Source organism: Pinus tabuliformis, chromosome 8, assembly GCF_031772625.1.
Source record: "Pinus tabuliformis cultivar Carrire ecotype Pingquan chromosome 8, CPIR1, whole genome shotgun sequence".
Lineage (NCBI taxonomy): Eukaryota > Viridiplantae > Streptophyta > Pinopsida > Pinales > Pinaceae > Pinus > Pinus tabuliformis.
This window is the reverse complement of record NC_142294.1, coordinates 666656346-666670663: the sequence shown is the minus strand read 5'-3', so window position 1 is coordinate 666670663 and position 14318 is coordinate 666656346.

Below are 14318 nucleotides of genomic sequence, written 5' to 3'. Positions count from 1 at the left end.
CAATTTGACCCTATAAAAGTTTTAGGTGGCCACCTTATCATCATTGTTTTTTCATAAAATAACAATTATTTAAATTAATTGGAAACTAAATAATATAGTAGGATGGTTTATGGGAAGGTTAGAATGAGTTTAATGGCGAATTATTAAAACATTATAATATTTAATGTTCGATATATTAAACACCTATTTTTAGTATATATTGTATTATTAGTATTTTTAAACATGAATGGAAATTAACATGCTCATGGTGATCATGGTGATCTGATATTTCCATGAATGTATTTCTAAGATATCAAAAGAGAATACAAATACGAAATTTGGATGGGAAAAATGATTTCAGGATTGAGAAATGTGGAAAAAAGAAAATACAAAGTGAGAGGTCGGGAGGAAAGAAATTAAAGAGTTAACAATAAAAATAAGATTATATTTATTTAATTTTAGAATAGAAATTAGTTTAGATTTATTTTAATTTTAGATTTATGTATTGAGAGGATCAAAAAATTTTAGGGTGTACTTTTTTTAGTATGAAATTTGAGGAAAGGTTTGCACCTTTAGAAATTTGATCTTTGTAGGTTCTTGATAAATTTAGAGTTAAGATGGATCTAGATTAAAAATTATCAAATTAATTTTTTAAGCATTTTTCTTGTTTGTCATTTTTTTTTTCTCTTCCAAAATATTTTTCAAATTACTCTAATTTCTATTTTATTTTTTGACTCTAAATTTCTAATTAATTGACATTGTGGTCTTGAGAATAGGTGCCATGAAAAGTAAGTAACTTAAATCGGATCTTAAAATAATATTAACGGTATGTTTTTTTTATTAGTTATTTTATATTTTTAAATAATTAAATTTGAAAAATAAAATTGTAAGTGAATGGAAGAAATGGGAAAAGAAGAGGAAAAGAATGTCCAAAAATAAAAATGTTGAAAACTAAAAGAAATTATACAGAAATAAATAGAAGAAAGTTGAAAATTTAAAAAATATTAAAAATATTATTTTGAAATTAATAAATAAATAAAGATGTTTTAAATTTTTATTTAAACACAAAAATAATATATATATATATATATATATATATATATATATATATATATATATATGAATTTATTTCCTTTTGTCAAGTATAATGAGAGTGTCTCCTTTATATTGGATTATAATATCAATAACCCACTCATTAGATAGTGAGAATGTTTGTTTCTTATTATAGTTAAAGATGATGATGACGATTAGTATCCACTAAGACCAATATGGTCTACCCGCCCTTAAGAAAGTAACTAATTTGTTGAGATTCTTTAACATGTTATTACTATGATTTAAAATAAGGGAGGGAAGCATTCCTAGATCACCATAATTTTGCTTTGTTAACAAGTAAAGAAGGTTGGTAGTATGGAATATATTTTGAAAATTAGAACGGATGTTAGTAAGAGTTGGGTAGTCTAAAAGAAAGTACTTTTCATCATCAACCCTTTCAGTTTTGCAAAGGTTGTGGTCTCTTTCGTACCAAAGAGTTTTGGGAATTCATCAATGCTCATTTCCACCTTGAAGCTAGTGAGAATTAGTTCTTATCTTGGCAAATTTCATTTTATTATTTTCATTAGTCAAGATAGAAAGATAAGTCTAATTTTCAAGATTGGGGTTAATCTCCTCCTTATAACAACATTGCTTCCTTTTTCCCTCTAACTCATCACCCCAAAAATTATCCTTAAATTTTGAAGTAATAATATTTTTAATATTATCCTTATTCTTTGAGATGGTCTCCTCCTTTACCCCCCAATGGTCTAGGCAAGATTTGGCATCCTTGTGTCATCCTCGCTCCAGCGTGAGGTGAGGAATTTTTCTAGAGTTAGAAGCAATTTTAGGAAACCTCTTTGTTTCCATGTCGTACAATTTTTTTTATACATGAGATAGATAGGCATAGCCATGCTTTCAATTGGTCAAATTCTAGTTTCAATCAACATTATAGTGTATGGAATATTCCATTTAATCTTGAGGTTGTCGGTTATAAATTTGTTTTGGATCAACTCAATATTCTTCCATGATTATGTAGATATAGTACAACCTGACACCTCACATCCAAATAAAATAATAGGGCTGATGGGCGTCTTAAAGAGGAGCTTGCTTTTACTCCATGGTTAAATATCTGTCAACCTACAATTTTTTTGAAGCCTGTAATAAGGTTTCCAACCTCCAATTATCCATTTATTATAATGAACAAATTGAGCTAATGATGAATGTTGCTTCCTAGATATTTGTATGAAGAAACTTTCTCCAATCATTTATTATCGTAAATGAAATTATCATAGTTGATCTTTTGGAGTTAATTAACATTATTTTATTCTTGGTTGTATTAAAACTCATACCCATCTTGAAGCAATAATCTTGGAGGATTCTAAGTTGTCAGTTTATATTGGCTTGGCTCCTAGCTAAAAGAATGATATTGTTAACATAAAGGAGGTGATTAACAACCATAAGAGTGAGCCTAGGCCTATCACAACCTAAATCTTCCAAACATTCTTTTGTATTATCAATGTAAATTCCAAAAGGATAGGGGATAAGAGACATCCTTGCTTAACTATGATATTACAACCCTCGATGGTCCTAAGTTTGGAGATAATTTTTTTGTATAGCCAAAAAATAGTAGCCCTCAGAGTAGGAGGAAACATTATATCTTGTATCCTCTTCCATAGCTTATTGTGAGGAACAATGTCAAAATATTTTATAAAACAAACAAAACAATGAAGAGATTAATCTTATTATTGCAACATTCCCTTGTAATGATCCTAATAGTAAGGATATGATATATTGTTGTGTGATATCTCCTAAATCCAACTTGCCATTTATCACTTTCACCATGGTTTTCAAGGCAAGTGATAATCTTTTATTCTAAAATGAGTCCATACAAATCAGCTAAAATTTGACTAAATCATAATGGTCTTGTAGTTAGAGGGAATGTTTTTATCCCCACTTTTAAAGATATGAAAAATAAGCCTTTGCATCAAAGGCTTATGGAAGCCTTGTTTCATTGTTATATTAAGCAGTTTGTGTATTTCAGAGATGAGAACATATCTTCCCATTTTTAGAATTTTAGCTTGGTAGCCTTCAATTTCCCAGGCTTTCTCCCTAGTGAATTACTTAATCTTAAAATCAAAATCTTCTAAAGAGATGATATCCTTCTCTGTAGGAGTGTTCAAGATGGTTCGCATGCCATTAGGGGAATCATATAGACTTTTAATATAGATATCCATGTTCTATAAGGGGATCAAACTATTTTCTTTCATTTTATAAACAAGAATTTTCTTCCAAAATTTTGTGGGATCAAGTTTACAAAGGTGGAGAAGATCGTCTTACCTCTTATTTACATAGGATCTTTTCTTTCTTTTGATAAGGGATTTGTACGTATTTATTTTTTCAATATTTACAGTTTCATTAGGGGCATATCCAATTGATTTCTTGGTAATTTTATAATCACAATATCATACCAAGGGTTGGAAGTTCTATAATTCATTTTATAATAGACCTTGGTAAAGCAGTTGTTGATGGTAGTGGAAACGGTTGTAGTAAAATTGTGTTAGTTGTGATCGGTGTTATTATTGTATATTAAGAAATGTAGATCACTATTTAAATCCTTTAATAAGATATCCATTTTACTTATGCAAAAATGATATTTCCTTTGGCTCTCGCAATTCACTTCCATGCTACTAGTGTGGATGTCAAGGTTTAGAGTTAAGGTTAGAGGTCTATGATCAGAATCAAGATCATATTCATTTAGTAGGTAAAAATTTACAATACAGTTGAGAACATGGATGTCGGACATTAGATAATACACATTACTTCCAAGCCCATGCATACAAGTAATCTAGCTAGAAGTTGGGCACTTATTAATTCAATTAGAAATTATTATGTCTTGGGAACAATAGATCTTGATTAGCTTGATACCAAATAAGTTCTTAGTTATGTCTTCAAAAAAAAATTTGAATCTACTAGTCAAGTCAAATACCTCCTCTAGAATGAGGGGATTAGGTGGAGAGTTATTACTTAGGATAGTTGCTTGGTTAATAGTGGTTATAGCATTGAAGTCCCATAACAAGAGGATATTAGTTTAATTCCTTAGAGTATGAATATCTTTGTTAAGGTATTAAAGTGTCGATTCCTTTCAAGATTATTTTTCTTATACGAGGTTGAGTTGATAAGAGAAAAATAACAATTTGCGAGGTAAATTCTATTTGCAATAGAGTCATAATTTTTGATCCAAATGTACTAATTGAGGGGGTTCGATCTTATGAAGCAAAAGCTGAGGAGAAATATTATTTTGTATATAAAACTGTATTCCACCAAAATCTATATGAGATGGTTTCTTATTCCAGGCCAACCAGAGAATGAATCTATCAATGCCAGGGACCTTATATTCATCATGCTCCTAGTTTCAACTAATAAAATAAGATAATGTCACTCAGGATCCAACATAAATTACGACCTTTACGCCATGGAAGACAACAACAATTCTAGCAGAGGATTCAAAGTGTTCCTAGATGTCATTTATCACTCTTATTTCGGTCTCTATCACTAATATTAGATTTCTTATTTTTAATGATTTCCAATTTTCTTTCCTTTTTTTCTTTCTTTTCCTTTTCAACCTCTTCCTCCTTTACATTTTAAACCTCTTTCCCTAGTTTACGGTGATGTTCTAGGATAAAATCCTCATTTATAAAGATCCTTGGCTCTTTTAGACTTGAACATTTACAAAGTATATCTAATATGGTCAACACAACTTTCCTTAACACATATTAGTCTATGTTTAAGCTCCATTATCTTTCCCACCCTTTTTGCTTTTGTCAGATATGTTGTTTGAATTGTAACATAGTTTTCAATTGTTCTTTTACTATTTCTAATGTGTCCTCATATTCCTTCTCTTTTGTACCAACAATTATAAGTTTCACGGCTCTTACACTGCTCATTATTTACTTTTATTCTTTTCTTCTTTTCCTTTTTATAGGTTTCATATTTAATTTAATTTTCGTATTACGTAGGGTTGAATTATTATTGAATTTTCATTTTAATTCTTTCATCTCTTCTATCTAAGTGCAGTTTTCTTCAACTATTAATTATTTTTTGTTTTCTATTTCTTCCACCCTATCTTTTATTCCTTATGGTTCAATAATTGGTACCATTTTATTCTCGAATGTTTTGCAGCTATTGTCAAGCCTTGTGGATGTTTTAGCTTATTTTCCATAAGTATTGTAGGTATTTTGAGTTTATGCTCTGTAAGTATGCTAGATAATTCTAGTTTATATTCCCTTTCTATTTAGTGAAAAATTCTTTTTTATTTTAAAGTAATATATGTGAATTCCATAATGAAAATGGATTGATTTATAAAATGCATTAAAGAAAAATCAAAAAATTCAATAACTATATAAAAAATGAAATTACTATTATTTTATAATACTTTCAATTAAAACTAATGACATATATATTTATTTTTCCTTTTAGTTATAAAAGAATTGTTTTTTATTTACTCAATATTATATATATTTATATAACTCCTTTGTAACGTGAAAACATAATTTGCAAATTAATTTATCTCGAATATAAGTACTTGTACATTGGTTTGTAATATATTCCGTTGTACAATTGTTTATCATATAATCGAGGTTGAGTTGATTGTTTTTTCATTTTTATGAAAGAAATTTAGGAATGGTAATACTTTTAATTTTTTTTTTTATTTTTTTATTTTTTTTTTTCTGAATATGTCTACTTTTATATTAATACAAAATAATTTTACACCGAGGCCATGGCCTCGTAAAAGCTAGCCCAGAGATGTGGCATGTTTACAAGCATAGTAGATCAATTCGCAAAAAAACCCAGCTGAATATTGCCCTGAAGAACTGCAAAGAAGTTGGCCATGACTAAAGCAAAAAAACAAAAAACCCCCATTGTTGTACATGGAACTGAGACTTAAGTTAGGGCCATATGTCAACCAAAACAGGAAAACTAGACCAAATAGATGGAACCAAGAGACATTGCCTAAAGCCTAAAGCAGTATACGGACATCAGAAGTAGCAGTGATTGCATTCGAGATTGGAAACCGAAGGCTAGAAGAGTACCCTTTTCGCAGGAGAAACTGGCGATTTGAGCTAGAGCACTTATCATGATAGTAAGGAGGGCGATAAGTGAACATTCTCAACCTTGCTGAATTCCCAAAAAACCAAAAACCACCAACCTGTTTAAACATCATGAGAGGGATCGGGTGGCTCTTCGATGATGCGACATCCATACTTGTAATCATCGTCGTCCTCAGAGGAGCCCGCCTGTTCCTTCATGATTGGGGAGGCCTTGCTTTTGCCTGAGCCTGAAGCTTTGCACGGTTCGAAATTCATCTGGATGGAACCATGTCTGTCTTCCACCAATCTTTCCATAGTCGCTCCAAGGGAACCTGCTTCCTGACCTAGATTGATCTCGCTAAGTTCTATGGTGACTGTGGCCATAAAGGAGACAATGCCATGACTGCAGGGGAATTGTAGCTGAGTGGTGTTAGTCGAAGAGTTGAGGGAGCTCGCTACCATATTGTGCAGGCCTCTGCCCCTACCCCGTCCACTCCGAGTAGCCGGATACTGGTCCATGCGGAAATCCGAGCAAAAAGTCGAGGAGTCCATTGTAGAAGAGGAGGCCTGGGAGCCTGTTTTCCCCCGGGAGCTGCCTCTTCTACAGCTCATCCTCTGGAGAAGTTTCGGCACAGCTGGAGGAACAGAGTGATCCAAGCAGTTAGAAGAACTATGGAGGTGGAGAGGGATGAGGACAAGCTTGTCTTTAGCACTCAGAAGGGCAAAAGGGAGAGCAATAGATGAGCATCTAGCGAAATTGTCGGTGAGACAATGAGAAGCTTGCAAGCATAGCCAGAAAGTCGCCCAATGAACCAGAGCCCAGTGTAAGCTTGGGAAGGTTCGCGAGCAAACCGCTTCTGTTGCAGAGGAGGGTCTAAAACATAGAGGAGAAATGAAAATGTGGCAAGTTAAGAGCGCCATGAGCTTAAAATAAACCGAAGGAAGAGGAGGTACAGGCTGCATTAAAGCAGCAACAAACTTGAGCGCAGGGGAAGTTATGAACAGTGTCGTGAGAGGCTGAGTGGCAATGGAGATCAGCCACGTGCCCACCCAAACAGCTACCCACGTACCTGTACCACATTCAGACACCCGCATCTGGGATATTTATTTATTTTTTTAATAATGGGAAAATTTACAATAACTTAGTAGTTAAATCAATAATGGAGACAATTATTATTGGCTTCTATAAACCAAAGTAGGTTGCTCATCATTGTTATTTAAGGAAAATCACGCCATGTCGAATTATTCCTTGGCAATCTATAAGGAGGAAGTCTTTCACACTCAGAAGACCTTGGGTGGTGACTGTCACACTTAGAAGATCTTGGGCACTTAAACTCTTTCCTTATGTCTAAGGAAGAAAAGCTCTTAGCCAAACAAAAGAAATTTTAGGACATACTCCAAACCCTTAATTTAAATTTGTAAATGTGTATGATTAATTATAATGCTTCTCCTTTCTTAATTATTTACCTAAAATTATTTCAAAATAATAAAATTTTACATGAATAAATTTAAATTACTAAAAATTACTATAAATTGATGTCTTTTAATAAAGGACCTTAACTAGCATTTGCACCTATTGTTGCAAAAGAAACGTCGTAAGGCATAGAGTGTGGAAGAATATTGAAATGTGAATGGGAATTTTTAAAGAAAGGGTTGATGATAATGAGTTTCAATTGAGGAAACCATGCCTAAAACCCTTTTCGGGTGTTAAAGTGGCTATAAAATGGAATAAAAATAGTCATAAATAGCCATTGAAGTTGTTTACACACCTTCGTATATGGATAAAGATTGCCTAGTTGAAGGTGAAGGTAAACAAATGAATCCACACGAGCAACAACTAGGTATCCATATCGATTTGGAGAGGGATATTTAAGAAATCATTATTTAAACGAAAAATTAAATAAATATCAAGATATATTTAAAACATTTATTATATTCATTAAAATAAATTGATTTTGTTAACAAAATATGTTAAAACCCATTGATAATGAATTGGTTGTAAATACATAAACTATCAAAATGGTATGTCAGACTCTCCGATGGGAGGTCATCACTCTCACAGAAGTCAGTTAGTGAAGTAAATCTTTACATATAGTACAACAATTGACCTATTTTTATTTGAGCAGGATCCAATACTTTTTCTAAAGGAACTAATACTCGCCATGATGGGTTTCAACAACTGTTATGGGTCTGAATTTCTTTCCTCCATGACCATCCCACAAGCTATCAAAGTCCGGAGGAGTTGATTTGTACAGGATGAATATAGTGAATATGCATCAGAAGACATGTGCAATTGCTATTACCAACCACATAAGATATACTCGCCGTTGATTTAAACGGGATGAATTTAGTTAATATGCTTCAGAAGACGTGCTATTTACCATGAAGAATAATAGAAATATATTTTTGGATCCCTGGAACAATAGAATGTTCATCCTACATGTAATCTTAAGTTAAAGATGATAGAATGTTTTTGTTCAATATTGTAAGTTTTTTTTTGTTTTTGGAGATTATGTTTTTCTATATGTTACATATTTATGGCGTTATTAGAAAATACAATTGGATTTTAATGAAAGAGTTGAAAAAAGAGATACGATGATATGACATAAACCTATTGGTTGTCATTTTATTGTTGATTTTTTTTTGTTAATGTGATGTAGAAGTAATATTAATATTTTGGAATATGTAAATTTATTGTGGAAATTATTTAGTAGAAGTTTACATGGTAATGGTTATTTATAATAATATTTAAGATTTAAGATTTCATGTAATGGTGGAAGATGAAGCCAAGTGATATACATTAGGTATAATTTATAGAAAGTAGAATGTCTGTAACATAGAAATTATTTTGATCTTGAAACATTCATTTTCAAGTTTCAATTGGAAAATACAAGTAGTAAATTGTAACGGAAGAGGTTCGAAAAGAAGTATAATATTGTGAAGAACATTGTGCTTGTCATTCCATATTTGAAGTTGCATCAAAATTTGATGCAGGCATCGAAGACCTAAAGAAGCAGTAATGAACCTGCAAAATGTATATTTTGTTAGAATTTCTAATATGTAAATTAAGTGTGGAAATTTATTAGTAATATTTTGCATGTGAGTTGTATTAAAATTAATTTGGAATGAATGGAAATGAACTTACCTTTGCCATGGGGATTTAAATATTGTTAGTCGAAGATGCATGGTGAATGATGGCACACTGAACACCATTGGAGATTTATGCGTAATTGGAGACGCATATTTCTTGATGTCCATTATGCCCATATTTTTCGCATTTTGTCACGTTGATGAATGTGGTTTATACGTTTTAGGGAAGATTTTATTTGTAGTAATAATTGTATAGTTGGACGAAGGCGATACAATGGTACTGCTAGATTTCGTACCAGAAGAAATCTGTTTTGTATATGTTGCAGTGTCAGTATTGATGCCTCAATTTCGTCCCAATAGTTATATAGTTGTGCTATTTCTAAGTCCATATGTCCTGTTGCAAAACAAAGAAAATGTTAGAATCAAATATATAGATCATATAAAGAAATTGTAATATTTGCAAACATGATTAATAATGATTAAATTTGATTGTTGTTGAAAGATATGAAAGGTATGTTATGAAATAGAATGAGCTTAATAAATAGAAGAAACCTTTTGGTGATGTTAAAGTATGGATTGGAGCATATTATCTGGAGGTGGCATTGAACGGAGAATTTCTTCTGCGTGTTTTCTGTGAGCAATGTTTTTGTTGTCCTTCATTTTATTGTAATGATCGAAACTAAATGCAGGGAAAATCCGGAGATCTTGTAGAGAAGGTACTCTTGAAATTGTTGTGAATGTGAGACCCTGACGTTCAGTTTTCCCAATGTCAATTGTTGCTTTTGGTAGTGTCATACCTTGAGATTTATGTATGGTTAAAGCCCAAGCTATCTTTAGTGGAATTTGTGTACGTCCATTTCTTTTTATTGCTAGAACAGGCAAGTGAGTGGGATTTATTTCATCCCAAGGAGGCCCAATGTATTTGGGAAAAGCTACGACAACAAATGTTGGAATTTGTGGTGGTGTAGTTGATTCTTTGTAAAAGATGGTTACAATTTCTCTGAGGGAACCATTAACAAGTCCGGTTGAAACCCAAAGGTTGGAAGTTAACATAACTTTTCGGCCATTTCATAGTAACACAATTCGCTCAAGTTTCTCGTCTTCTGAGGAAATGTTGGAATATGTGTTGTCATCTTCAACAATGGATCTTGCAATTGGAGTGTTTAGAGATTTTATCATTTGCTTATTATGGACCATTGTTTGAGCATTTGCTGGAAATAGATGCATGGAATCATGGAAGGAATGTATTTCATCTTCTGATAAAGGAATCGGTGTGTGACATGAGTATGTTGTAGTCGTCGATTGTTGGATTTGCATCTCTAATGTTGTGGACGATGTTCCTGAAAGTAGCCTGGGTCATGTTGTCACCTTGTTGCTGAAATATTGTCTCTAATGTGATCACTATGTTGAAGGTGTTCCACAGTGCACTTTTATGGCTCGTCCCTGCATATAGAGGTATGCCTTTGACGGGTGGTAACTGACCGAGATCACCAACCAATATAATGGAACAGCCACAGAAAGGAGTGTTTCTTTGCTGTGGAAATGCCTCTTGAAGATGTTCGTCAATATGGCTGAGAAGCTTTGGCCCAATGAAGCTCATTTCATCGATTAGTATGTACCTTATATGTCTGAGCTCTTCTTGGAATTTTGCAAGAGCATTGCCTTCTAAGGGCATAAGATCCTTAATAGGAAGGTGGAGAGTAGAATGGATTGTCGATGCTTGTATGTTGAAGGCAGCAACCCCTATACGGGCGAGGAGCATGATCGGTGAAGGTTCTGGGCTTGCAAGGGTTATGAGCATATCTTTGATGCAATTGATAAGGAGGGATTTTCCTGTACCTGTAGTGCCTTGTATTATCATTTTGAGAGAAGTTAAACAATCCTTCTTAGAAAAATGATTAGAAATAATATTTAGAGCTTTTCTTTGCATTGGAGATAATGTAGTAATGGTCGTCTGGATACGTTGATGTGTTTGAAGAATGTGTTGGATGGAGCAGCTATTCTCAATGAATTGTATGGCATTATTTTGTAGATGTAATGGGATAGTGGTATGATTGTAGTTATGGTTGTCATCAAAGCCACGAAGGCCAAGCATGTTAAGGTCATTTATGAGGACGTCATTTGTAGGGTATAATTAGGAGAGTAATTCCCATTCATTTATTTCCATGGTGTCTAGAGGATTGTTTTCATGAATAGTTGAGCTATCATTTTCGACAGATTCAATATCAGATAGTGTGCAGTGTTGATGCCAAGGTTTGTGGAATGGATGAAATGTTTGCCAATTTATGATGAATTATGTAGCAAAATCTCCTATATCTTGTACCATATGGCGAAAGGGTTTGTATAGCATAATTTCAACTCTGCAAAAGTCAACATAGCAAGGTTTGGTTGTGGATGGTATGGAGGAGTAATGTGGTATGACCCAAATAATTTTTTTTGTAGGTCTAAGTTTCCATTGGTTTGTTTTGCGATGAGAATCATATGACAAGGATCTTGCTACTTCTATAAGTGATGTGGATTCTAGGGTAGAAGGGCATTGGATATATTTATCTATGATGTGTGGGGATGTAGTGGAGGTGGTGTTTGTTTATGGAAGGCGCATAAAATTTTTTTGGTTTACGTTTAAATAAAAGAATGCTCGACTACACAATGTTAATGGTAATTTTTGCAGCATATGGCAGGTTTCTTGTGCTCCAATGTCATGATCAACAAGGCTTTCTACAAGAAATTTTTGAAATGTAGATGTTGCTAGGTCATCAATGGGTGAAGCAAGGATAATTCGACGTAGCATGTGGTGGAAGCTTTCAAATTTTTTTCTGCTTTGGATGCATATTTGGCGATATATTTTTGTACATCGTGTATGGAGAGTACTAGTTGGTAGTCAACATTTGCATGTCAAATAGATATGATGGTAGGGTTATGGGTATTGAGTCGATCGTCATTGCGAGTAGGGGTGTATGTTTTTTGGCCATTGGAGTCAATGAATAAGGATGATTTTGGATGTAATTCCCATGGTGCTTTATAACAACATTCGAATGAGGATCCATTCTTTCTTAGGCATGTGCTTTCGATGCATTTTGTGTGATGTTCAATGCAATTGATGAGTTGTTCATAATCATTGAAAGGATTGGTTCTGAAGATTTGTGGCGTGGACAATAGACAAGGGTCTTCAGGATTTGTCCAAGCAATTGGTTGGTTTGAAATCAAAGGAGTATGAGGGTTCCAAGCAGAAATATATTTGTCGAAGAACTGCCTAGTAATATCAACTGCTTCTGTGTCTTCCCAGTTGAGGCTTTCCATATCAGGTGCATTTTCTATCCAAAGGAAACCATGGATGTGTGCAGATCCCCTATGTTGCCATTCATCCCTGTCAGGTATGCATTTCTGTAAGGTAATTTTGTAGTAGGTGATGTATGATGGTTGGAGTGTTACAAAAAAAATGCAGTAGAATGCGTACATGTACTAGTAGTCTTTTGTCTGCAAGTGTTTCTCTAAGATAACTTCACGAAATGTTGTGAATCTATGGTGCATATATAGGGATGTTAAATGTGGGTTAGAGATAATATTACCATTTCTCCATTTTTGTTGTTCTGCAATATCATAAGGTTGACATCTGGGCATGATTACATGAAATTAAGCCATTTTGTTTTAGCTGCCCTTAAAGTGAAGAAGAAATTCGAGCAACGGAGTTGAGATATCATGTCCATTAGTTCATTTTTAGCTTTGTGCCAAAAATATCTTGTTCCACGTAAAGAGCAACTGAATCGCATGACTTTCTCTGCCAATTGCTCGTCTGGAAATTATTCTAATTGGATGTTCAGATCTTGAATAGATTTTGGAAAGTTATCTGCAATGTTCTTTTTCACAAAAATCGAGGCTCTTGTTGACTGCGATGTCACATCATGAGATTGTATATGTAATAACGAAAACATGGGTGCTTTCCGAATCTGTTATTGTAGTAACGTATGAGATGAAGTGCATATTCATGTAACTGCACTGCTTTCATTCTTGGTTGATTTGGCATTGCTGCTCCTGTGGGGAAAAGGGTGGGGAAAGCCATAGAGAGTAGACCTTCTATGTTGTATTTATTGATTGGGGATAAGCCAATTATTTGCCACTCAATTGTAGTATCAGAATGGTGGTTGTAAGCATGTAAATAATGGGGGATTTCTTGGTTTTTTGTATTTGTATTAGGAATAATGGGTACAAATGATCATGTTTGGTGTAGGGATGGGTTTGTGGAATCTTCGGTGGGCTCATGTGGTGGTTCAAGTGAAAGGTGGATAGTTCTATCTATAGTATTGGAATGGCGAAGTGAGGAGGAGACATTGGTGGGGATTGCTGGTAAGGAAGCTAGTGCGTTGTTATCAATATGAGCATTCTTATAGGATGGGTCATTTGCCAATTTGTATTCTAATGCAGCGAGAATGCGATGTCTACTGAAAATGCAATCATAAGCCTTATGGGAATTACTATGATAGGTGACAATTAGAATGTCCAAGTATTCAACACATCATGGCAACATGCTTGCAATTTTTGTAATTTCTTGTGGAAAACAAATTGTGTGGCCACTGTATTTATATTGGCCACCATGTGCATGTGTTACCTACAGTATAGGGTTAACCCTAGTAATGAACATTCCTTCTATTTTTGAAAGAGATGTAAGGATAGCCGGTTGAGGACCAGGGTCCATGTTGTTTGATAATGAGAAGCGACGATCCTTTGTTTCAGAGATGCATCTGCAACAACAATACATTTGGTTGGAATTGCGGATATGTATTCTAGGATATGATTCAAGACAAATGGAGTGTGGGCATTTAGGTGCAATTTTATCAATCTTTGCACAGAAATCTCGATGTGCTTCATTAGTGTAAACGTTGTTGAAAGCATGTGAAAAGAAGGGGTTAGGGCAATGAGGTATAGATGTATTTGTTTGAGAGGTTTGTTGAAAAGATAAAGAGTTTGATAATTGCAAAGGAGGATTGTTTTTGGGGTGGGTCGTTTCAAACAAGGAATGTTGATTTTCCTTCTGTTTTTTGTGTTTTTGACATTCTTTGATGCCTTTTTTTGTCTGATAAAGCTCACGTCGATGTGCATTTATTCGTTCTTTATTTGTTGCATAGTATCTTC